General features: G+C 38.3%; 1 protein-coding gene across 6 annotated transcripts in view; it reads right to left on the bottom strand.

Moving 5' to 3' along the window:
* Positions 1 to 24,429, bottom strand: part of LOC135464643 (electroneutral sodium bicarbonate exchanger 1-like) — an 85,376-nt gene extending 60,947 nt beyond the window's left edge. For 3 of the 6 annotated variants that reach the window (XM_064742120.1, XM_064742116.1, XM_064742121.1), the window contains exon 1: positions 24,090 to 24,429. The gene's annotated coding sequence lies outside the window, so the exon portion shown is untranslated. Of the gene's footprint in view, positions 1 to 10,240; positions 10,260 to 12,532; positions 12,718 to 15,000; positions 15,226 to 24,089 lie in introns of those variants that run through there. The other 3 variants (XM_064742117.1, XM_064742118.1, XM_064742119.1) reach the window with 3 other exon arrangements.
* Positions 24,430 to 27,960: the final 3,531 nt, after the last annotated feature.

Raw genomic sequence — 27,960 nt, 5'->3', positions numbered from 1 at the left:
ATCCAGACAGGGAAGTGAACTCGGCTCCAGTAGGCACATATATCAATGCACTCTGTAGGCCCAAAGGTTACAGAGAAGTGGACAGAGCCAGCTGTTGAAGAGGCCAGCTGGGCTGTAGACTGACAATGAGACAGGGTACATAGCCTGTACAACATGCCACCATGCAAACTGTAGTTATGTAGGAAGCAGCTGAGTGGCACACTTAACCTCAACATTTCATGGAAAGTTCACAGAATCTGTCAGGTTTCTCAAATCAATATCGCCAATATGGCCGCCCACCAGTCATAGATCCCGACCAATAGAAAAACAGAGCACTGTCAGCTAAATGTACTGACCCTCATGCTGGGCAGGAGATTGAGAAAGCCAAGCTCAACAAAAGCTAAACCCCATCTCTACTCTTTTCGCTCGGATCCTTATCAACCCGTTTGAACAGTTATCTTGCAGGGGTCAATTCTTACTTCTGGCTCTCAATCGCAAACCATCAATTACAGTTCCGCTGTACATGTGCGCAGCAACTCGGGTGCTCTCGGAGTCGCACTTGTTCCAGGAGGAAATTGAACACGATCCTAAACAATTGGCGTTTGCGCACTGACTGACACGTTCAATTTACACAGCTCTGATTTGACAAATGTGCGTTCATTTAGAAATGGCATTAATGCTGCCTTTCTCACCTCTGCACAACTGCGTAGAATTTAATACTGACAGAGTTTCACTCTTTCTTTTCTTTGACATTTCCACACAGTGTCATACTGTATGTTAAAGGGTAGATGAAACGTTGTATATGATGTCTTCCCAACACAATCTATCATCAACTCTAAGTTTCACTTAAACATTTTTAGGTAGGCAAATGCCTCTAAAATGCAAATGGGGTCAGTATCGATTAAGATTAAATTACATTTAGGATTTACTTTCGATGGGAACCTGATTCTCCCTATAACTCCCGTAAACCAAATTTATGGGAATCTACTTGGATTCATGTACGAAAGTCACAAAAATAATTCTCAAAATGACCAACTGTTCTCAAATTCCCAGTTAATAAAAATGCATATACATATGTACGTATAGTACAACCATAAACATCGCCATAATGCGCGTTTTGTTCGACTTTTTCTAAACGTTATTTCAAACGGTGTTGTTCTTTGTCAGAAAAACACCAGAACCTCTGTAATGACAAACAGGGATCAAAATAAAGCGTGAACTAGTCAAGATTTTGAAAAAAATCTCCTACCTGCTGGTTTTTTCCCCAACTTGCAAGCATATTCTTATGGATTTTTCATAAACTACAAACTGACAATTAGTGAAATATAGTGATATTTAAAGGTGAACTGTCTCGGGTTGATCAAATTTTTCTAGCAAAACTGACACAGTATATCCTAGAGCCATCTGAAGTGATTTAAAGTATTCAAATTAGGGAAAAATGAAAGTAAATTAAAATTAAAAGAATTAGATGTTGTAAAAAAACAATAGTTTTATGAAGCTTGTTAATCTCTACACACTTGTCCACCCTTGATGTCCTCGTTGTCTATGACAACCATACAGTGAAGCAGTGCCGTTTTGAGGAATTATGAGCCGTTTTGAGGAACCATGAGCTGTTTTGAGGAACTATGAGCCGTTTTGAGGAACTATGAGCAGTGCTAATCGCACATCGAATTAGGATGGCATTAGTTTTCATGTCGTTTACTGTGTAATACTAATGCAACTGTTTAAGTGGAAGAAAGATCTTGGAACATTCCTTCGCGCTTCGTACCTTCTTTTCAAGAAATGCACAGTTACTCAGCCTTCTCCACACCAGAAAGAATTCAAGAGAATCAGTTATGTGTTAATGTACATACATGTATAGCTATTAAAAAATATATATATTTCTAAAATGTTAAAACTGAACTATATAAATATTATGTATATTTTTTTAATTTGTTTATTTTTTATTATTATTATTTACTGGTATGGAACTTAAATATTATAACAATATGTACTTCTGATGGAGATATCCTGAAAATCAAACTTTTATGTCTGTATAAAAGTATTATTTCCTAGCCATAAAATGGATTTACAAACTGCCTTCCTAAAATAGACAAAAACCAATTAAGAAGCTAAAAACAGCATCCATGGCTACGCAAAACTGTCCTGACTGTAAACAAGGGCTTCGCATGTATGTTGCCATGCTGTTCAATACGAGTGTTGGCAGTTCAAATTCTTATATCACTAATCAGGGTAAAAATATTCCTACTATATCATGTGACTTGTCAAAAAATGTTAGGCAACTTTATTTGATAATGAATTTACAGATACTGGTTAACAATTGACATCTACAGCTCTTTTCTTCAAGAATTTCTTAAGCTCATAAAACATCAGCTCCCCAATTCTCACCAAACAATTTACTTTAACATTTCATAAAACTGTCTACAAAGGCCTAAGTTATAGCATTAAATAAATGCAATAAAAAATAGTGTTTTCTACAGTTTTCTCCCCTGTCTACTTCTCATTCTATTTATTTATTTAGTTGACAGGTGTTTCACCCTGTGCTCAGGAGTATTTCATTTATATGACGGCAGCCAGCATTATGGTGGGCCAAAAAAAAAGGCACTTCTAATTCTAGATACATTGGCTGGGTTTATTCTACTAGTCAATACTTGAAAAATCACAACCAATTAAACGACAATACCAAGGTCAAATTTAAAACCTTAACTGTCACAATAAATATATGTACATGTTTTTGGTATTGGAAGTTTTGGAAATTTTGGTACGTTTGTCTTTAAGTACCATTTATGAGCTGGTAGAAAACATATAGATATATATATATATATTTTTAAAATTTTGACCTAGGTACTGAAATGGCTTGTGGAATTGGCCCCATGTTGACGTTAGCTTAAATGCGAAGAAAAAAATGACACTACAGGCTGAAAAGAGCACATTCTTTTCTATCTGATGGTGCCTGCTGCATAATTTTGCGATTTTTGAAAACCACAAAGCTGGCATAAATCGCGTCCTCCATCTTTAACACCCTGTAACTTATGCTGGAGGTGTGTGGCCTCTCCGCCAATGAGAATCCTTAAAACTGCCGGCTTGTTCGTGTAAACTCAAAACCTACGTCCAACATTTCGGTTGTCCCATCGTCAAGCAGTGGATGTTGGCAGTGACTTTATTTATAATTTATCACCTTGAGGTACATATTAGAGTTTTGTTTATGGTATGCACCTGCAAGGACATGCATACTCTTTTCAATGCTATTTGAATGATATTTAAATTTTCTTCTCCTTTAATCTTGTTTTTATGGATCCTTACACTTCTACTCCAGTGAAGCTGTTTACCTGTCATGTACATGTAGAAGGGAGGGAGAGAGAGTAACTTATGGAACAACTTACATAGCCTCCACCAGGTAAAGATAAATGTAATCTAAGACCTTGACTTGTTTATGTTGCAAGGTCTGACCGACCTGACCAGCTCCATGCACATATTATGGAGTCATTTTGATGTGGGTGAAAATGTTAAAATGTCAGGTAACGTTGGTAAACACACAATGTGACCTTGGTGCCTACATGTTCATTGTATAACGTATGTAAACACAGTAGGCAGTATTTATTTCCACTGTGCATTAAAAGTAGTATATGTACTCGGTATGTTGATCTGAAAATCCCACCCTGGTCACTTTTTAGCCAGGAAAACTAGAAGCTTAAAAAGCACAAGCATATTTCCGTAAGGTAGAAAACATTTTTAATAAACGCAATTTAGAGTTATCCATAAAAAAAATTCCTTGTTGTGATTAACCTAACCACATGAAAAAAAAATGTCAGCAAGCAGGGAATTTTTTTTTTTTGGCTGGCTATTAAATGAAAAAGTAAGGATTGTGAAGAAATTAACATGGAAGATAAAAATAAATAAATAAAACCTTTCTGTCAAACACCCAATGTAAAGTTTACGAATATGTCCCCATTTTTTGGAGGCCCTGGGATTTGAACTCGCAACCTTGCTGCAAGGCCAAGGTTTATTTGTCAGCCAGCTGCAACAATGTTAGCCAACCTGGAACACAGACAGTTTTTCAGCATGATCCCTTCACCTCTTTGTACTGTACATGAATCGGCACCAGTTTTGAGACAAATATGCATACATGCATAATGAAACCCTCCAGCTATTACACTTCACTTTTTCTTGTTTATCTCTTTTTTTTTTCTTTTTTAAAAACTTGGTTAAGCTTTGTTCTCAAATGCAATTATGGTTCCAGCAAGCTACAGATTGGCAGATCTGCCATCCTGCTTCTCCGCCATGACTCTCATTTTTCACTGGTTGCGCCTTCAATTTACTTTTAGCCCGATTCCGCAATTTCAGCTTCTGTGTCAAACCATCAATATATTACGCAATAACTTACTTTAATCACAACACTTCAAACGATTCACCAATCTACTGGCTTTCCATAGCCTTTGTTTTGACAAATACTGAAACATCACTATTGCTCAAGATTGTATTTGCCTAACCATTGACAACGTGAGAGACAACATCAAATACTGTTAAAATAGTTCATCATCCTAGGAATCCACTGATTACTTTCAAACACGACCATACATGACTCATGTTTTTCGTCATTCTGGGAATGCATCGATTACTTTCAAACACGGCCATTCACGACTCATGTTTTTCATCAATCTGGGAATGCATCGATTACTTTCAAACACGACCATACATGACTCATGTTTTTCATCAATCTGGCAATCCATCGATTACTTTCAAACACAACCATACATGACTCATGTTTTTCATGATTCTGGCAATCCACTGATTACTTTCAAACACGACTATACATGACTCATGTTTTCCGTCAATCTGGCAATCCACTGATTACTTTCAAACACGATCATACATGACTCAGGACTCATTCACTGATTACTTTCAAACACGATCATACACGACTCATGTTTTTCATCAATCTGGGAATCCATCGATTACTTTCAAACACAACCATACATGACTCATGTTTTTCGTCATTCTGGGAATGCATCGATTACTTTCAAACACAACTATACACGACTCATGTATTTCGTCATTCTGGCAATCCACTGATTACTTTCAAACACGATCATACATGACTCATTCACTGATTACTTTCAAACACGATCATACACGACTCATGTTTTTCATCAATCTGGGAATCCATCGATTACTTTCAAACACGACCATACACGACTCATGTTTTTCGTCATTCTGGGAATGCATCGATTACTTTCAAACACAACTATACACGACTCATGTATTTCGTCATTCTGGCAATCCACTGATTACTTTCAAACACGATCATACACGACTCATGTTTTTCATCATTCTGGCAATCCACTGATTACTTTCAAACACGATCATACACGACTCATGTTTTTCGTCATTCTGGCAATCCACTGATTCCTTTTATATAGAGTTTGGGCTTCACCTGTCTAGATGGCCAAAGCATAAAAGATATTAAATATCATAAGAAAAAAATTTTCAATCAAACATAGTCAGTTTGAGTTTTGCACGAAGATGTTTCCAAAAGGTTTCATAAATTTACATCTACATCTATTTGTTTAACAATTCTGTTTTTAAAATGTCTCCAACAAACCATGTCAAACCAAATGATGGTTGCTCAATACTCAATCAAGCCCTTTACTTGTATTGATGATGTCAAACAATTAACATTTTTAGTGCATTACACTGGATGTAGTGTACATTGTAATTTTTCAACTGTTTCGCATGTTTGCAAGATATTTATTCAAGCATATTCTGAAGGCAATATTCTGTGCAGACTGATAAAATTCTTCTTTTTGTTAACTCATTAAATTGGCCAGTCCAACCAGTGTAGCTTTGTCTCAAAAAAATGTAGTTTTACCTTTTAAAATATGCATAAATTGCACTGAAAGTTGTTCTTTGATAGATGTTAAAAGGTTGAGGAATCAGTGTTGTCCAAGTTCAGTATCAAACACTGCATCTGCGCAAGTTATGTGCTGGAAAGCGCCATGTCCTTCCAGATAGTAGGTGGACTGAAAAATGACAATGCTTTGCATGCGCAGGGAAGAAAACTTGAAGCAGTGTCATTTATTACCACCATCATCCCTAATTCAAAGAAATTACATTAGCTCTAAAGTTACAAAGAGTTTGTCAGACATAGGTCATGTAGGTTGGTTTCAACTTGTATGACTTTTCACTGGACGCCAACTTGGAAAGTCATCTATCAGCTCCCTGTAGACTTCCAAAGTGTGACATGATGTATTGCTAACTTGGTAAATATTACTTCAATCTTGACAAACTATACACCGCTGAATCGAGAATATCACTGCTTCATGTGAGTGAAATGCCCGGATGTGTGCTGTCTCAAATACTCTCAAACCAAAACTGTACGAGAAGTCAGTTATTTTTTCCTGATTTTCTTCTCCATCGCCCCTTCTTCTGTATGACATGACAGACATATTTCATGGAATACCCTAATTCAACCCATTCAGCTGCCTCTACACCCAATATTTTGAAATATTCTGAGAGACCTACGGAGATGTAGAGTCATGATTTGCACAGTTTTATAAAGCTTGCATCTTTCACAACACACACAAATTATTTTGGCATCATTTTCATAACAATGGTGTGAATAAATTCCAATGAAAAAAGTGCTTGGGAGTTCGAAAAGTTGGAAGATTTAAAGAATATTCCTCAGACAATTGTTCTTACATGTTGTAGAGAAATAATTTGTGCAGTTTTATGAAGCTTGCATATTTTGGGACAAACACAAATTTTTTTAGCATCATTTTCATAATAATTGTGTAAATAAATTCCAATGAAAAAAGTGCTTGGGAGTTCGAAAAGTTTGAAGATTTGAAGAATATTCCTAAGACAATTGTTCTTACATGTTGTAGAGAAATAATTTGTGCAGTTTTATGCAGCTTGCATCTTTCGTGACGCACACAAATTATTTTAGCATCATTTTCATAATAATTGTGTGAATAAATTCCACTGAAAAAAGTGCTCTGGAGTTTGAAAATGTTAAAGATTTACAGAATACCTCTCAGACAATTGTTCACACATGTACACGCCACTCTGTGAAGTAACCTCAGACTCAGACAGTAGGGTACACCAATATCACACTCAAGTCCTAACCCTTGTACAAAAAAAAAGCCCTTCAGAAAATCAATCATCTACAACCCTATCCACCCATAGCCGAAAATGGAACAGTCTCCTATCATCATTGATTAGGCTAATCCCACACAGGACCAGTCCTTTTACAATAGTGTTAATCAGGGGTGGTCAGGCTGGAGGTATATTAATCCCTGGCTTTTTTCCTACACTTCAAAGTGGGCTTTACCAGTCTGGCACTGTAATTAACACCTTGTCTGCGGGTGACAGCCGACAAGGAAGCGCACAGTTTCCACTGGATCGAGGATATGCTAGTGTCTGCTCAAAGGTTCTTTGAGCAGACTCTAATAATTTAGAGTACTGAAGGCAAGGCTTGACCAGAAACTAACACAAACATGCCCAATATTATATGCGAGACATGATTTCGAATACTGGTTAGCAAACATGGATATTAACCCTGGCAAAACAGTACAAGAAACTTTACAAGTTAAAGTTATTCTTTGAATTTGAAATTTGAAACATAAATCTGAGAGATAATACAATATGCATTATTCATAGAAAGGTGCATGTACCAACGACAACTGATCAGACCTTTATATAACTATACAAGTACGAACGGCACCAAAAGCGCTCATATCGAACACTGATCCTTGTCAGATGTGAACTCTTAACCTCGTCAACCAATAGATTTATTTTACTTATGTAATTGATGTTTTTCACCATACTGAAGAATATTTCACTTATACAACGGCGGCCAGCATTACTATAGGAGGAAACCTAGCACTGCTAGCAGAGCCTGAGGATATCAAGAAATACAATCCACACTCCACAAATGTTTTTGTCTGTCAGAAAGAGCAGACTGTTCCAGAAGTTAGCTGTGTGTGTGTGGGGGGGGGGGGGGGGGGATATGCACAAAGCGTGACATGTCAAATTTGTAGGCCTCCATGCACATGTGTATGCAGTAACAAGGCTAAGTGGCATCATCAACCCATGTGGCAGGTAACTTGTGGGTATGAAGAGCCTCTATCCATAAGAGAGAGTTCATGTGCACTCATAAAACTTAGTCAGAAGCTGTGACTAAAACATAAGTTGACAGAAAACACTGTACTGTAGACTTTTACATGCATGTAACAGAAAGAAAACAACCAAAAATAATCTCAATTCAAAGGTTGACTGGAGTTGGATTTGAACCCTTGATCCCATAAAGCAAAACGTGCCACCCTGATAGAAAATGCTCTGTAGCTGTAGACACAGAGAGGGGTGTGATCTCCCACACAGATAAAGAAGTCAGTAACAAGTCTCAGTAGCATCAACAACTCCTTCAGCAGATAAACATGTAGCAAGACGAGGGTCTAACGGTGAAAGAGACTTGATTATAACACTCCTCAAGCTTCCAGCGACATGGTCCTTTGCATGTATGTAACAGATACAAACAGAGAATAAGAAAAAAGAAATGCTAATCTAAGGCTGACCTGAGTTGGATTTGAACCCTTAACCTCCTCAAGCAAAAAATTCCACACAGACAGAAAATGTCCTGTAGTTGTAGACATATACAGATATCCAATTATCAGACGGAGACAGCACGTAAAGTAACAAGGCCCAGTAGCATCATCAACTCCTCCAGCAGATAAAAGCTGAGCATGAGCAGAGTCTAAATAAGTACCCAATAGGTTTGGATTTAGGTCTTGCTTACGTTGGTTGTTCTATTTTGGTGGCCCAGTGCTCCATTTGTACCCTAGCCAATACAGATGCAACCCCTGCTCTGGGGAGGGGGGAGGGGGGATGGTAATGATGCACATACAGATGTCTATGGAAATGCCATCAACACTGAATACGTCATTCATGAGCAGAACTTACGATGCAGAATGAACTACGGATTATGCTAAAGTAAGACTCTGTAACACAGCCACTAACAATAAATAGTCATGTGGTGTGTAAAAGGCAATGTAGCCTATAGCGTTGATGATAGTGGCAGAGTTCCAATGACGATCTCCGAGACACTCGCACACGTGTGGATGTACATACTGTACGTTAGCACACTAGATATGTCTACATGTAAGAGTAACACAAGATACAAAATGCGCTTCCCACAGCTGCCAATTTTGAGCAGTCCAGTCGGGATTTCATGTAATAACTGTACGCAGACAGAGTAATGCCCAACTACGTGTGTGTCTATGTACAGTACATTTAAACTGGCTGTTTCTCGATACATACAGACTGATAATATGCACAACTAAACTGTAACATTCGGAATTTGAAACATACATAGAGGATATTGCACAGTGAAGGTTAAGTCCCATAAATATTGTTCGAGTGAAAGGTAGAAATGATAACCCACTTGACGTTTGTTGAAAAGAAAAGAATTAAGTCAAGTAGCATAAACCTTGTCCAGTTGCCATCTAACTCAATGTTAAAACAACATCTATTTATCTATTTTCACTCAGGATTAACATCTTTTTTCTAAAGAAGAGCTGCATTGTCATTTAAAATTATTGATCGTAGCTCTAAACTGCTGGCATGCTACAGAAAGAGCATGTCTTGGGCTACAATTTGGTACAAGTTTCACATTTCTAGCTCCCATAGCTCTCGAGTTACAGGTCACTGAAATTACCCAACTAAATTTTAGTTTTTTGACTATATTTCAAAAAGTTACAAAGACAGGCAAAAAAAACAGAAGCAGATTCAGAATCAGCTGCCCAAAACACATCAAGAAATGAAAAATAAAAATGGAAATCTGAAAACTAGTTGTGACATCACAACTTCGACCAATGGCGACCTTCCACAGTTCTTACTGAAGTCAACGATTTTCTCAAACTTACTGTAACTAACAACGCTATCGATTTCAAAACAATCCTTTCAGTGGTTCGTGAGAAGAAGAAGTTTAAATTATTTCACATAAAATGAAATTTGGCCGCCAAACCACGTAACCCAGAAAAAAATCGGGCTACGTGGTGCACAGCTTCAAGTATAGGGGAATAATACCGCAAATCTTCAAGTCAATCAGTCTAGGCTGTAGGTGGCATACATAACTGAATAAATAATAATAGTAATTCAAACGATATCAATATGTGTCCTGCAGGACTACCTCCAAGGACCCCAAATAAAGGTACATGTAGATCCCAACACTGCAGTCACTCTTTCACACATCACTAATGTTTACCTTAAAGGTACATGTAGATCCCAACACCGCAGTCACTCTTTCACACATCACTAATGTTTACCTTAAAGGTACATGTAGATCCCAACACCGCAGTCACTCTTTCACACATCACTAATGTTTACCTTAAAGGTACATGTAGATCCCAACACCGCAGTCACTCTTTCACACATCACTAACGTTTACCTTAAAGGTACATGAAGATCCCAACACCGCAGTCACTCTTTCACACATCACTAATGTTTACCTTAAAGGTACATGTAGAACCCAACCCCGCAGTCACTCTTTCACACATCACTAATGTTTACCTTAAAGGTACATGTAGATCCCAACACCGCAGTCACTCTTCACACGTCACTAACGTTTACCTTAAAGGTACATGTAGATCCCAACACTGCAGTCACTCTTTCACACGTCACTAACGTTTACCTTAAAGGTACATGTAGATCCCAACACTGCAGTCACTCTTTCACACATCACTAATGTTTACCTTAAAGGTACATGTAGATCCCAACACCGCAGTCACTCTTTCACACATCACCAATGTTTACCTTAAAGCTACATGTAGATCCCAACACCGCAGTCACTCTTTCACACATCACCAATGTTTACCTTAAAGCTACATGTAGATCCCAACACCGCAGTCACTCTTTCACACATCACTAATGTTTACCTTAAAGGTACATGTAGATCCCAACACCGCAGTCACTCTTTCACACATCACTAATGTTTACCTTAAAGGTACATGTAGATCCCAACACCGCAGTCACTCTTTCACACATCACTAATGTTTACCTTAAAGGTACATGTAGATCCCAACACCGCAGTCAGTCTTTCACACATCACTAATGTTTACCTTAAAGGTACATGTAGATCCCAACACCGCAGTCACTCTTTCACACATCACTAATGTTTACCTTAAAGGTACATGTAGATCCCAACACCGCAGTCACTCTTTCACACATCACTAATGTTTACCTTAAAGGTACATGTAGATCCCAACACCGCAGTCACTCTTTAACACATCACTAACGTTTACCTTAAAGGTACATGTAGATCCCAACACCGCAGACACTCTTTCACACATCACCAATGTTTACCTTAAAGCTACATGTAGATCCCAACACCGCAGTCACTCTTTCACACATCACTAACGTTTACCTTAAAGGTACATGTAGATCCCAACACCGCAGTCACTCTTTCACACATCACTAACGTTTACCTTAAAGGTACATGTAGATCCCAACACCGCAGTCACTCTTTCACACATCACTAATGTTTACCTTAAAGGTACATGTAGATCCCAACACCGCAGTCACTCTGTTCACACATCACTAAGTTTTACCCTTAAAGGTACATGTAGATCCCAACACCGCAGTCACTCTTTCACACGTCACTAATGTTTTCCTTAAAGCTACATGTAGATCCCAACACCGCAGTCACTCTTTCACACATCACCAATGTTTACCCTTAAAGCTACATGTAGATCCCAACACCGCAGACACTCTTTCACACATCACCAATGTTTACCTTAAAGCTACATGTAGATCCCAACACCGCAGTCACTCTTTCACACATCACTAACGTTTACCTTAAAGGTACATGTAGATCCCAACACCGCAGTCACTCTTTCACACATCACTAACGTTTACCTTAAAGGTACATGTAGATCCCAACACCGCAGTCACTCTTTCACACATCACTAATGTTTACCTTAAAGGTACATGTAGATCCCAACACCGCAGTCACTCTTTCACACATCACTAACGTTTACCTTAAGGTACATGTAGATCCCAACACCGCAGTCACTCTTTCACACGTCACTAATGTTTACCTTAAAGCTACATGTAGATCCCAACACCGCAGTCACTCTTTCACACATCACCAATGTTTACCTTAAAGCTACATGTAGATCCCAACACCGCAGTCACTCTTTCACACATCACCATGTTTACCTTAAAGGTACATGTAGATCCCAACACCGCAGTCACTCTTTCACACATCACCAATGTTTACCTAAAGGTACATGTAGATCCCAACACCGCAGTCACTCTTTCACCACATCACTAACGTTTACCTTAAAGGTACATGTAGATCCCAACACCGCAGTCACTCTTTCACACATCACCAATGTTTACCTTTAAAGCTACATGTAGATCCCAACACCGCAGTCACTCTTCACACATCACTAATGTTTACCTTATATATTTACAATGTACTCACTCGCTGGGCATTTTTAAACCTACATATTTCAAGCCAATTATATACCGAAAGAATAGACATGCCGTAAATCACCTGTAATTTCACGGAATTTCCCACGAACTAATTGCCCGGCTGTACACTCAGCAGCACGGAAGGATGACGGATTATTAATAGCTAGTTGTCATGTCAAAAATCCTGTCAATTTATACTTGGTTCATTCCACATCAATTTCAGGTGATTTTTCCAACAGAATAACACAGTCGTGGTGATTAATAGCAAGTGAAATATCCCATAAAATTGTTGGTTGACATAATTCAATTTTGATAAATCTGCGCACGCTACAATCCTGTACTGCACCAGATAAGAACGATGCATAAACGGCTTTAGCCAAACAGGAAATAGGCGACTTCCTAGTACACTGATTTCTCCTGCAGGTGTGACCTCTGGATATTGACAAAACAGGCAGCAAAATCAATAGCAAAAAAGTGGAACAGAACTGCCTGGAGTTATGCAACAACCCTACAAAGTATGTTAATAATACTGTGTATATACGTTCCGCAAACCGTCCTATAAAAAACACATTATTATTAAATGAACCTGGCACAATGACCCAGGAGCCTCTCACGAATTGCGGTCACTGTGAATTCAAGTTCAGCTCATGCTGGCTTCCTCTCTGGCTGTACGTGTGAAGGTCTGTCAGCAAACATACGGATGGTCATTGGTTTCCCCTGAGTTCTGCTCGGTCTCCTCTCACAATAATGCTGGTCTGACGCCGTATAAGTGAAATATTCGTAATAGGGCGTAAAAACACCCATCAGTAGAGGAAGCGAGCATGAACTGGACTCACAGCAACTGCATTGGTAAGAGGCTCATGGGTCAGTGCGCCATGCTGACACTCACAGATTGATATACAAGTCCTACACCGCCAAATGAGACATACATGCGATGTATTAACACTATTCCAAAGATTATATGATATTTACAGGACAATGGTGTACTAGACTTTGTAAAGTCTGGGGTGTCAAAATGATTATCTGTTTTTTAAAGCCAGCCAAACAAACATGAGTGAGAGATTTAGGACAATTCTGGTTGCACAAGCTTAGGTGAGCTGAGATGAGAGGTTGGGCAGGTTGGACATGCTGGAAAGAAGTAGGGGTTGGAGGAGCATAGGTGTTTTTAATTTCTACCTCGCTTAGACGCTTGAAAATTTGACCTGAAAAAAAACTGAGATGATTGAGTACAGTGCATTGACACACCTAGATACCTGACCTTTAATAATGTATCACCTGTGGACTCCATTTTGCCTCCTGTTTTCTTTTTTTTTTAATCGATTCTACAGTACTAGATCTAAAAAATCTGCCCTAAAAAAACGCACTTTAAAAGGCAAATGAAAGGTCATACATACAATATTACTTCTAGCTCTGAAACTTGCATCCTTCCAAAGGGATATCATTCTACCTTCCAAACAAACCTCAATAACACCTTTCTATGATCACCAGAACACACAGAATATGCAAAATGAGTAACTCAGCCAAGGACCATAGTTTATTTACCAAACAAAAGATCATTAACAAAGCCACAATGGAATTCTGGAGCGGTTATTGCGTTAAGGAATGCGACATTTTTGATTTAATCAGATTACATGTGAATGGACCTTCAACCTCTCTGCACCAAGTCACAGTTTTGTAATTGAAACTGTAACAGAATGACTTGACCAACTTATTGAACTACATCCTATTGTATTCTCATCACCATGACAGTGAAATATTCCAGCACATGTTCATAAACCTCTTAAAACATAACTAACAAAAAAAAAAAAAAAAGACTTCTGTGATAAAAGCATTTTGACCTGGACACTGGGCTTTGTGCATGTGTATATCTAACCGAACAACTTCAAGGAATTTTACAAAACTGTACAAACAATTACACAATTTAGCATCTCGTGTCTACAAGAAAGAAGTACTACCTTGCAACAGGCTCCAAAAAGTCTATTATTTCACCTGCACTATGCAACATCATGTTTCCTGTTGCTCTACCTTGGTACATCCCATGTCTCCAAAGAACTCTTGATTAAAAGTTGATTTAAAGAGTTGCCAAGCATATTTGCAATAACTCAAGCTACATTATTTGTTGTGTTTTCTTTTAAGTGCTATTGGCAGTTTGAAAGGAAGAACTCAACTACGTCCAAACTTCCTTATTCAACAAAAGCCACCTTAGTGTATAAAAAACCCTATGTTCTTTGTCCAAACAACTCATGTACATTGAACAGTACCAAAAATATATCCTTTTTCACTGTACTTTTTCATTTATAATTTTAAGAGCCTCTGGGAAGAGATATGTTTATGTTGGTATCAGAAAATGAAACAATACATACATATGTATCAGTTGTTGTTGCAAAATTTTGTTACAAAGTTCTGCACAAAAGACACATTCACAAAGGTTGATACTTACATGTACATTCGAACATGTTACTGTTAAAATTACATGTAGCAATATTAATTGTGAGCAAACTGTTGCAAAATTTGCTTTAAGTTCTATAAACAAAGAAATTTGATACTTACGTCTCATCCACTGTTCTGCACATTTACTGATAAGGTTTACACCTACTGTATATTAATACTTTCATGATCAACATTTTAAAGTCGATCTGTGTAATCTGAAACATGCACCAACAATCGATCCATTTTGTGAATGGCCCTTTAGTGCACATGATCCAAATATGTAAACAATGTCGTTGATTCCTTCACAAGTAGATACTTCATAGGTAACTAAGATATTTCTTCTTCCTGAACAATGCTCATTTATCAATGCTAGACTCGTTCACCGTGTCAGAGACAGCTTACATCAACCTCCCCAGAAAAACATTTCTCTTTGAAGATAACCATCTAGGCCATTGCTAAAAAAATCTTAGCTAGGTGTAAACTAACCTTCTGTACATGTATCTTATCTAGAAAAGGGAGATGCAACCTGTACATTTTGCTATAAAATGTTATCAGTTCAGTAATTTAACAACTTGTTTGTTTGTTTGTTTCGGGAATTGGTGTGGTAACATCTGTAAACCTGCTACATGTACAGATGTGTACATGTCATTATGTATCAGAAAGGCATGTATGAAAAAGATAAATGGAAGGATGTGAAAATCACACCTGTAAGCCATTTTTGAGTATTCGGTTTTCATTATTACCCTAAAAGACCTAAAATTTTACAACAAAAGTGCATTTTTGGAGGCCAATAAATGTCACAAAATATTGTTTTTGGTGCTGAAACTTTTTTCCAGTAGAATATCATCCCATGCTCCAAGACAACCTGAAAACACCTTTCTAAAATCAATAGAACTCTCAGAATCGGGGAAAATTAGCAAGTTAGTCATTTTGGGTACATATAATGTACATCTAAAACTTACTTATTTTATTTTTTGATAGGTGTTTTACGCCTTGCTCAAAAATATTTCATCTATATGACGACGGCCAGCATTATGGCGTGAGGAAACCAGGCGTGCCTCTAGAGCCTTCACCTCTGAGCTAAACATCAAAGCCTAGCCTGACCCATTACTTTTAGCATTTAATTTAAATAAAACTTACCCTACAAACCCTATCAAAGACGAAGTTCTGAATATTACTAGCAAATCCTCAGCTAGCTTGTAAGATGTTACTGTTAGGTTGAGCTTACTAAACTGATCTAAACAACAAACAAAACCAACAATGACATTGACAATATTACCAAACATTTCTTCTGTCAGTCTCATTACCTGCCGGCATTTAACTGTTTTAACGCTGAAGTTAAAAGTCTCTAAATAAAACTAATGCATCAAACATTTCTTTACTTATTTATTCCATTAGTATTTTATGCCTTACTAGAGAACATTTTACTGATAGGTCGACGGCCAGCATTATGTCGGGAGTAATCCCAACAGAGCCCCGGGTGTAAGGTACATGTGTAGGAATCTCTAACAAAGAAACAGGTAATGCTAAACAACAAGTTTTTCAAGGAAGGCCCTACAGGTGTATCACCAGGTACAGGTATCAGTCAATGATCTGTGGGATAGGCCCCTTAACTTCTATGTCAACAGACTATCTCTCAACCCTTGCACCAAACCTGGTTTACAAACCTACAACAGCCCTTTCTAACAACATTACCCAGGCATTTGAGAGGCGCTAACCCCTACTGGAGGACAGGTAATCAAACTCTACTGTATCACAGATTCCATCGTTTCCTATTATGAAAGGTGCGATGCAAAAATGTAGGTAACCAAGGTATGTTCCAGTGGGCCAGTTCATTGCCCGACAGTCTACTGTTTGTAGACAATTCATCAACTTTCAGGGCGATTTACGCACCTTTTTACTTTAATTTTGGAGTCAAATTTTGAGCAATTTCAGGGCTTCACAAGAAATTAAATTTTACAAGTGTATGCAGAATAATGCCCTCTGAATATGTTTAAATAAACATTTATTTATTTTTTTATTTATTTGATTGGTGTTTTAAGTACTCAGAAACATTTCACTTATACGATGGTGGCCAGCATTATGGCGGGAGGAAACCAGGCAGAAGCCCAGTGGAAACCCACAACCATCCACAGGTTGCTGACAGACCTTTCCACGCACGGCCGGAGAGGAAGCCAGCATGAGCTGGACTTGAACTCACAGCTACTGCATTGGGTCATTACGCTGCGCTAGCGCGCTGACCACCTGAGCCATGGAGGCCCCTAAATAAACATCTGAAAACATGTGAAAATGAGGAATTACAGTACATGTATGCATCATGACCAGGCTTCTGTAATATATCCTCTGATCAATCTTTATTGAGTGTTCCTCTTTCCAGTTTGCACAAAATATATTAAAATGTACATGCAAGTTTGACATTTTTTAACCAGATTCCAAATCAAAGGCTGTCTGATATCCAAACCATTACATGTACCTCACATAAACCAGAGTTGAAATGCATTCCACTCCTTCCTCCATCTCCTCCCCGACCAATATATAAAATTGGGGTACATGTGTATATAGCATGTGAGTTTCAAAGAGTTCCTAGCTACATGTACATGGTACTAAGTGGAACAACAGTATATCTTGCTTTGGATCCAAAGTATTGCCTTCCACACTGAAATGTCTAGAGGTGCCATTACAAATGTCTCAGGTTTTTCAAAAGAGCAGTAAAACTTAAGTCAGACTTTAATCGTAATACTGGTCTTATCCCCCCCCCCCCCCCAAAAAATGCAGAGGATTTAAGTTAATACCAGGCTTAAACCCAAATAGGCCTTTGAACAATAAAGTCCTGTTGCTTAGCCTTCAATGTAACATAAAAAACAGGAAATAAGAACGTAGGGGAGTGTATGTGATAAAGGTGTGTGTGTGGGGGGGGGGGGGAAAGGGAGGTTGGGTAGTAGAAGACTGATATGGGACAGAAGTGCAGAAGTCAAATTTCAAAATCATTTTCTCATACCTTTCCTAATACTACAGCTACAGAATATGTCCTCTAATTTTAAGTCTTACATGTAATTTAGGCATGTTAAAGCATGTCTAGTTATACATGGAGACATATACACACATATATAAATATATATATATATCAAGCCTTAAAAGCACAATTTCTATCTATTCTATCAATACACGTATTACACGACCAGTCAGGTCACGTTTACATGCACAAGTACGTACATGTATATTATATATTTGCTGCCTATGTTGACCTGCATGTAAGCCATGCCAGTGTTATTAAGCCTAAATTTATTAACCATTACCATTTATCATATTCATCTTATCTTTATTATGTCATTATACACGTGGGTCATCTACATGTGGGTTTATCTGATTTATTTCATTGGGACTTTTAACGCCTTACTCAAGAATACTTCACTCATATGACAATGGCCAGCAATATGGTGGGCTGAGAGCCCAGCGGGAACCCACGATCATCCACAGCTTGCTGGTAGACCTTCCCACTTATGACTACAGATGAAGCCAGCATGGACTGAGCTCACAGTCACTGCATTGGAAAGATTTATTTCTTTGATTTATGGGATTCATCATTGATATTTTACGCAGTAGAATATTTCACTTATACGGCAGCAGCCTGCATTATGGTGGGAAAAAACCGAACAGAATCCAAGTGAAACCTGAGACTATCCATAGGTTGCTAACACAGCTGCCCCCGTGTGACTGGAAGCCAGCATGAGCTGGACTTGAACTCACAGAGACAAACGTTGAGGGATTTAGGGTCATCTTATTTCTACTTCATGTACCTTACTTTGTAAGCCACATGATTTTTTTTTTTAATAACAGCATGATATCCCAACAGGACAATAAAGAAATCTGTCGTCTACACTGTAAATATGTAATATATACTTGTACATGTCATATCCCAACAGGCCAATACAGAAGTCATGTATATGTGTCTATGTAGGTATAAGTGTAACTATAAGTATACATGTCTATGTCTCAAACCTTAAATGCCACATTTCTACCCGATGTCCCAAGGGGCCAATACAGAAGTCATGTATATATGTCTATGTGGGTATAAGTGTAAGTATAATGTCTATGTCTCAAACCTTAAATGCCGCATTTCTACCCGATGTCCCAACGGGCCAATACCGACACCATCCAGGGGAATGTCTGCATGTCTAAACGCCTAACTTAAACAGCAACATTCCCATGCTACATGTATATCCTCGACAGGTATATACAGACACCATTTAATATTTCTGACTCCCACATGTAGGTAGGTAGACGAGACTTAACGCATAACACTAACCCTTGTTCATGTTACACAAGAGAAATTCATTAGCATTAGTTAATTATCAGTGATCAATACCAGGCTAGAATATATATGTAGCTCCGGGAGGTCAAATGAGATACCCAAATAGCCTCTGTTTCAAGGCATCGCCAGATAGATTGGCAACATGTACAACTAGATTCTAACAAAGGCTGACAAATTATATCCTTGTTGCTAAAAACATCCACAGAAGGGAGGAATGGAAATGTACAGTAACATGCACACACTTTTTCACACATCTATATGGCGTACATGATTATACAAATTTGCCCAAAAATGTCAAATAGGGTGCTGAAATATCCCATTTTAAGGTTTCTTTTAAATTTCTTTTTATTTGTGTTTAGATTACATTTGTACCCTGATGGTAAACAGTTTGGCCAAAATACCATTCGCCCAAATTTAAGTTGAAAAGTTGACAAATTAATTAATCCAGTGGGAGATTCAAGGTACACAGGCCATCCAAAAGAAAGTACACTACGCATCATTTTCTTCGTTGCATGAGTACTTCACATATGTTTTACAAGCACACATACACCTATAATTGTGACGTAATAAAGGAGAGAACACCCGTGTTCGCAGTTTTGGACAGTCTTGATACAGACAGGAAGGGGTTTTACGAGTTCCCCATTGGACAGGAGAACGGACAGCCGTAGTGCAGCTAACCATTACCAGTAACATATAATCCATATTCTGAGACCTCCTGTGGTTACATGGAGGTCCTCAAATAACTTTCAGGGGCCTCCGTGGCTTAATTGATTAGCTCGCTAGCGCAGCATAATAATCCAGGAGCCTCTCAACAATGTGGTCGCTGTGAGTTCACGTCCAGCTCATGTTGGCTTCCCGTTGTGCAGGTCTGCTGGAAGACCTTCCCACATACAACCATGGGTTTCCCCCAGGCTCTGCCCGGTTTCTTCCCATCATAATGCTGGCCGCCGCCGTACAAGTAAAATATTCTTGAGTACAGCATAAAACACCAATGAAATAAATAAATAAATCAAACAACTTTCCCTGCTGACACATTTAGCTAAAGTAATGACCTCACTGTAGTACAGATCAACCTCTGCATCACAGAGGTCGCTGGTTCAAGTGTAAATAGTACCCGATATTCTAAACTACATGTATGCATGTGTGCCTGTGGTTTAACATTGCACTTAACAATTTTTCAGCCATATTACGATGAAGAGTCATTAGGTGTGTTCACATATATTGTGTCTTCTTGTGGCAGGGCAAGTCCATGCCACCACTGAAGTATGGCAAAGACACCAAACATAACACTCATCACACTGACGCCATGCCAACTAGTGCTGTTTCCTTGTTCTAATCTCTCAGTGCTGAGCACTATTAATGCAAGACAGCAGCACATACCATTTTTCATGCAAGTCTTTGGTATGACCCAACCTGGGTTTCATCCTGAGGTCGATTAAAAATACATATAAACTGAGCTATCCACACTGAGGGTATGAAAATACCCTGAAAGTATATACATACATGTAAAAATACCAAGCTTCAATAAGAGCTGGAGAGTGTGTGTCATACATGTATACAATATCAGCCAGTTTTGCATGTAAATATCTACATAATCTACTCACCAACAGTTCTGCTATTAAAATCTAACCTTCACAGATTCAGGGCTGAAGTCCTGAATGGGTGGTCGCTACGTTTCCTGCCCACGTCTCTCCCAGCATATGCACAGTGCTTAATCTCTGCCAACAGACCACTTGTCTGGCCACACAACAGGATGGGATAAGGTGTGTGAACAAGGAGTTTGTTCTTAATACATGTGCAACATTGCTTCGCCTAATATACATGCACATACATGTACATGTTATTGTAAATGTATTGTTTATGAAGAATGGGGACACAAAGACAAGTCAGAACGCTATAGGAACCAGGATCAAATACATAGACACCTAAATACCCTTTAGAGGTGTCCATATAACTGGTTAACCTAAAAAAAAAACCCCAAATTATACAGAATATTCCCAGATAAATTAAACTAACATGTTTGAAAAAAATTCCTTATATTCATTTCAAGTCAAGAACAATGTGTTTATTACGTTTCCCTTTGTATAACATAAATCTAATATACTTATCACACTTTATCTTGCATTACTATTTTACTCCATTTGATTTTATTACTCACTTTGATTATTTTTTTCTTTCTATACATACACTTATATTATTAATTAACTTTAAACATTTTTATTGATTTCGTATGCACATAAATAAATGTTATTATGCACCTATATCATCACTGTGGCACCGGGGTGGGCAATAATCTGCAGATTTAAAAACAATGCCCTGACTTGCTACAGGGTTTACCAACATCAACGACGAGGCATTCTTAATTCCACATGGCCTAAATAACCTAAAATTCTGTCCATGACTAACTTGCTCACGCATTTGCCATGATTCGGAGAGTTCTACTGATTTCAACACACATGTAGGTATTTTAACGGTTATTTGGAAGGGAGGGCAATATCCTACCGTAAAAATGCAAGTTTCAGCACCAAAAATAACATTTTATGACATTTATTTTTCCCTGTAAAAGTGCGTTATTACTAATGGGTAATGTTTGTACAAGGCAAAGTCTATACTGTTACCCATCCATGTGTAACAAGTGCATACTTTGCCTGGTTTCTTCTCATCATAACGCTGGCCGCTGTCGTATAAGTGAAATATTCTTGAGTACGGTGTAGAAGACCAATCAAATAAATAAATAAATAACAAATGTATTGTCTGATAAGTATTCCATATCAAGTACACCGCCTCCCCCCATCCCTATTCAAACTAAAGTAAGGCATAGCGCTAAAGAATACAAATGCCTTCTAAAGAAGCTTATGCTTTCGTTCTAACCTATCCTAACCCGTTCAACTGAACAGCATGAACCGCTATAATCAGGCTACAATTGGCAATAGGTCATACCAAGGTTAATACACATACCACACTGTGAGCATGGCACCGGAAAATCTCTAAAACTTTGGCAAAATTCTAAAATCATGCACAACACTATATAACGTAAGACACCCTCAGGTTCAAGCCCAACTTTAATACACACGCATAACAAATTCAGACTTCTGCGCAGAGAAAGAAATACATGTATAAATAAAATTGCATACAAGTGTTCAGATCTCAACAATCAATTTTTTTTGTTTTGTTAAGCCTTGCCACATACTGTTATGCTGTACAGTATGTGTCTTGATAAACTATGAAAATATTATCCTCTATGCAAACAAGATATATATACTTTGTTGTGAACTGGGCACACCCAATACAACTCTTTTTTCATAAGCAAGCCAAAACTTTTTCAACATCAGGCAACACCAATTTAACTGTTATTCATGGGCCAGCTGACACGAAAAAATTCACACTTCAACAGGCAGCCAGAAACATGTATTTTTCATTTTGGCCTTAATAAGAAAAATGATGCAGGTCATGAAAATTTCGTAATCAAATTCAAATCAGCTTTGAAATCAATCAACAAAGTACTGTTGTTTTCTGGACAGCTTACATATGTACAAGAAGACAGAACATTAAAAAAAACATTTTTGACAGCAATTCAGGAGTTCAAACAATAAGCAAGTGAGGCATGATTCTTTTTCGTTGATCAAATAATAATAACTGTAAGTTGTGAAAGAGCCACATATTTTGGGGTGCAGAAAACCAAAAGTGAAACTACCACATTCAATGAAATACAAACCAGTATTAGTCATTAGCAAGAACACGAACACAACAGGCTTACAAATGACAATGTCAATGGGATAAAAAAAAAACAAAAAAAACCCTAGCCTAGACATTTGTTTTACAAGTGTCGGTATCTTTAGCATAATCTATAGAATAAGGGGATAACAACAATTTAAAAAAATGAATATATACATGTACGTGAATTTTATATAATTCTACATCCAGCCGTACGTGGGAAGGTTTGCAGCAACCTGCAGATAGTTGTGGGTTTCCTCCAGGCTCTGCCCGTTTTCCACCCACAATAATGCTGGCTGCCTTCCCTGGAGAAATAATCTTCGATATCGAAGAGGTTCAATTCATACAGGGCTGGTATTGCTGTGAACACTGCATACAGGGGCAACACTAACTCATGAAATAAATACATTTCACTGACTTCCAACTGTCATAAAAGAAGTTACCATTTAAGCTTTTTTCCACATAAATCATACAAAAATAATATGTAAAAATAAATATCAACAAATATTGATAATGAAAAAACAATTGTGTTCAAGGAATTTAGAAATAACAAATGCAAAAAAAATCATTTGTATTTGTCAGTATAGGGTGAACAGTCACTGAAACATGAAATGGAAAACGAGGAACAGTGGAATATCAAAAAGTACACAGTACTGAATTTACACTATGAACTTAAAGACTTGGGTAGAACGACATCTTTACAAACGCAACTCGTGGATGAGTTGGGATTTTTCTCACATGTCATGTTTAATGTTTGATATCTGGGATTCATTTTGTTCAAAAAGGTAAACGAATGTATGTTTATTCCGTATGTGGTATAATACATCGTTACATGCATGGTGCAAACCATGGCACTGGTATATTCAACTTCTGCTATACTCCACCAAAGGAAACAAACTGATACGGTATTAACAGATGGCCTGTTGGTGATTGCTCGCTTCAGGGTTATCAGTTAGAACCAGCATGCGATTTGTGACAAGGCTCTTCCGAACATTTTCCACGAGCCTTTTCTCGGCAAGTGGCGAACGATTGGAAGTCTTCTGCGTACATCTGCACCTTTGCTGCCATTCGACAAACCACCATGTCTTCACCTTGGGGGGAAAATGCCAGACAACAGCAGAAGAGATCGCTGGGCTAGAGACGAAGAAAATGGTGATTTCTAAAGACTGAAGTGAAATCTTACCTTGCTGAATGGCATGAGGAAGCTGTGCGGGGTCTGTGATCTGGCTGAAACACAAAAGCGTACGTCCCCGGCTCGGTTAAATTAAAAACTAACCAAAAATGCAAGTACGTCCTCTGACAGAACCGTGCGTGTTTCTCAGGCCAAGAGCATGCGCCGTGCTGACAAAGACCTTTCCATGGAGGCTCTAGAGTGGGGTAGTCAAAGAACGCAAAACGTCGAACAAAGATCACAAACGCCTGGGTGCATACTGAGCCATACTAATTAAACCATTTATGGTGGAGGTATTTCACAACACTTGTATCGTATATCACAAAAACTAGGCGAAATACTACGGCGTTTGGCTGTGACATTGTACCGCGTGGTAGCATGTACCTCTCTGTCGCCTCAATATGGTACTGAGATCGATAACAACGTTGGGATGCGGCTCGAGCTGTTTCACGTGAAGAGCGACAGATCAGCTGATGACGTCAAGAACCCAGTTTCTCTTCAATAAACGAACAAACCCCTCCAAGGGCTTTAGACACTCACGAATTTATATATATATATGTGTGTGTGTACATCTGACTCAAATACTGAAAGGCTTCCCCTGGGTATTTTCTTCGAAATAAAATCAATTTTTGATATTCACCTGTATACATGGTATATGTGTCTTGTGTCTCTGTCCATGTGTAGGCCAGATATATTATTGTTGCCTCTCTGCAATCCTTGCACATGTGGCCAGTACACCGTACCGTGTTCATATATACAGCCGTCATTTCACCGATAGATGAACCCAGCTGTCGTCAATGTTTCTTTTCTGTTTCATATGTCATTATTAAGCATACATGTCAAAATCCATGTGTATGAGTTCAAATCCAGCTCATTTCTTTTTTGTTGTTGCTAATTGATTAATCTGAGAGTCGAACGATGTGAAACTTTATACAGTACATGTTGATACAGAATAACAACTGAGTAATCGATCATCTTTAATTTGATGCCACCATTTCTAACGTTTATTTCAGTCAATCAATGCTGGTAAAATTACATTGAATCACGGCCATCGATCGCCATGTTTGCAGTTAGACTAGGCAATAATCTTGTAATGAAATAATGCAACCATTCATCTCATCATAATAAGTTACAATCAAAGGGCTTAAATAGCCGCCTTGCTCATTCAGCTAAAACGTGGTTTTTGTTGTAGTCGGTGAGGTCACAGGTTCGAATCCAGGTGTCGCTAGTTCGCCGGCAGGCTCCAGTATTAAAGTTAGCAGATATGTTAAATACGCGATTTTCTCTGGGTTGTGGCTGCATGGTTTCTTCTACCGAAAAAATATACACATTTGATATTATATTTGATATTATAGTAAATTATAACACCGACCACGACCAATTTCTCCTGCCCAGAATTAAAAGTAGTTAATAAGGCTAGGGATTGTTTACAGCCCAAATATACCGATTCTGTCACACCAAACAGCATTGCCATCATTTCCTACGACCCCTTGATATGCTACCGGTCCTTTCTTCCATTCTTGACCACGACTTTACATAACACTTATACAATGGCCACGAACAGCATTGAAAACGACTCGACGACAGACTAACGGGGTTATCTCCCCTGAATCTGACATTTCCCATGCCTTTAATCTTCATATGTAAAACCTGAGATTAAGACAGACTTAATTCCAGGTAAAACTAAACAAGATCGAGTCTGTTTCCTTCCTTGAAACGACAAATCTGTCTACATGGCCACATAAGGATTTCTCTACGTAAGCATGACGTCAGAAATCTTTTTTAAAAACTCGAATGGCTTGAATTAAAACCAATAAACACAAGACAACTTGTACCAACCTATACATGGTGTTATGGATATGACAGGAACTGCTCCCATAATCAGATATTATCAGGTATCAGATAAACTTGTGACTGTCACATTTTCAACTCATATGTCAAACTTACAGAACTCAAGACTCAATGTACTCAAGATCATTTCACTTATACGACGGCGGCCAGCATTGTGGTGGGAGATAAACTCGATCACGACCATCTGCAGGTTGCTGGAAGACCTTCCCACCTACGGTCGGAGAGGAAGCCAGCATGAGCTGGACTTGAACTCACAGCGACCGCATTGGTGAGAGGCTCCTGGGTCATTGCGCCGCGCTGACGCGCTAGCCCCATCGCATACGGAGGCCTCTGTTGTTCATTTATTTATTTATATATTTATTTAATTGATGTTTTACGCCGTACTCCAGAATATTTCACTTATACGACGTCGGCCAGCATTATGGTGGGAGAAAATGAGAGAGAAGCCAGCATGAGCTGGACTTGAACTCGCAGCATTCGCACTGGTGAGAGGCTCCTGGCTTATTACGCTGCGCTTAAGCCATGGTGCTAGGGGTGTGTAAGTTGTGAGTACATTTAATTCACACGAAAAGTTCTAATAACTTCTCCTAGCACATGCGCAATGCCGGCCGCCGTCGTGAAATGTTCTAGTATAAAACCCAATGAAAGAAGTCCGGTAGATCTAGATGTAATGGCATAATAAAGATGAATATGATAAATGATTAATAAGTGAGTGAGTGAGTGCTTGGAGTTTAACATCGTACTCAACAATTTTTCAGTCATATGACGGCGAAGGAATCCTTAGGGTGTATGTAATGTGCCTCCTTGTTGCAGGACGGATTTCCACCGCTCTTTTATCTAGTGCTGCTGAGACGAGTTACCGAAGCCAAGCAAGCCGCCCCCGCCTGAGCCATTATATATATATATATATATATAAAACGCCTTCTTAACTTTCTACATTCTGTTATATTCCAACTGCAGTTTCAAACTTCATGTTATTTTCAAGGAATATTCCTTTATTTATTTATTTGATTGGTGTTATACGCCGTACTCAAGAATATTTCACTTATACGACGGCCGTCAGCATTATTGTGGGAGGAAACCGGACAGAGCCCGGCGCAAAACCACGACCATCCGCAGGCTGCTGTAAGACATTCCCACGTACCGTCGGAGAGGAAGACAGCATGAGCTGGACTTGAACTCACAGCGACCGTATTGGTGAAAAGCTCCTGGGTCATTACGCTGCGCTAAATTTAAGCTTAAAAAGCCTGGTATGACTTACATGCAGGTAAACGAGTGAGTGAGTGAGTGAAAGTTTTAACGTCGCTTTCAACAATATTTCAGTTTTATCGCGACAATAAAACGTCAAGTAGTCGATCTACTACGGATAATTCATTTACTATTCAGTCAAAAAAGGACATCAGAAGTCACATAACAAACACAGACGGTGGTTTAAAATTACAGCTTTCCTGCCATAGCAATGGTAGAGTGAAAATCAAAAACAGTATCACTTTCTACAGAATTGAAAAGTTCTGAAAGAGAGCTCACGTGATAAAAGGAATCTCGTACAGGAGCAATGCAGGTAAACAAAGGCATTAGTATGACTGATATAAAATATGTATACATATGTACTACCTGTATGGGTTATGGATAATAAAAACGTATCATTCATGTAATAAATATATTGTCTATATATAAGCCGTTTCACAAAGCAATATTTGGTTGTCGGCTAAAAAAATTTTGCCTCAGATTTACAGCTGCAGTTAGCGCAAAATCTTTAGTCACGTCCGAAACAGCTAAATTGGTTTTTGAAAGTATTATGTTTTTCGTTTTTAAAAGTTTGCTTAGTGATTAGAAAATATTCAGAATAGGCTGAAATTATCTTATTTCAGAGCAAGTAAGTCGCCCTTTGTTTACAGACTGTGTTGAAAACGAAATTAAACAGGAAATTATTGCCCTTTTCTGTTAATAATATATACACAGTAATTTCATTTATTTATCTGTCGAAGGTAATTTCAAAATTATAACATTCATGGCACATAGTTGACTATGC

This window comes from Liolophura sinensis, chromosome 4, assembly GCF_032854445.1.
Source record: "Liolophura sinensis isolate JHLJ2023 chromosome 4, CUHK_Ljap_v2, whole genome shotgun sequence".
In the NCBI taxonomy this organism is placed as follows: Eukaryota; Metazoa; Mollusca; class Polyplacophora; order Chitonida; family Chitonidae; genus Liolophura; species Liolophura sinensis.
The sequence above is the reverse complement of the archived record's forward strand: the minus strand, read 5'-3'. Positions and strand labels throughout refer to the sequence as shown.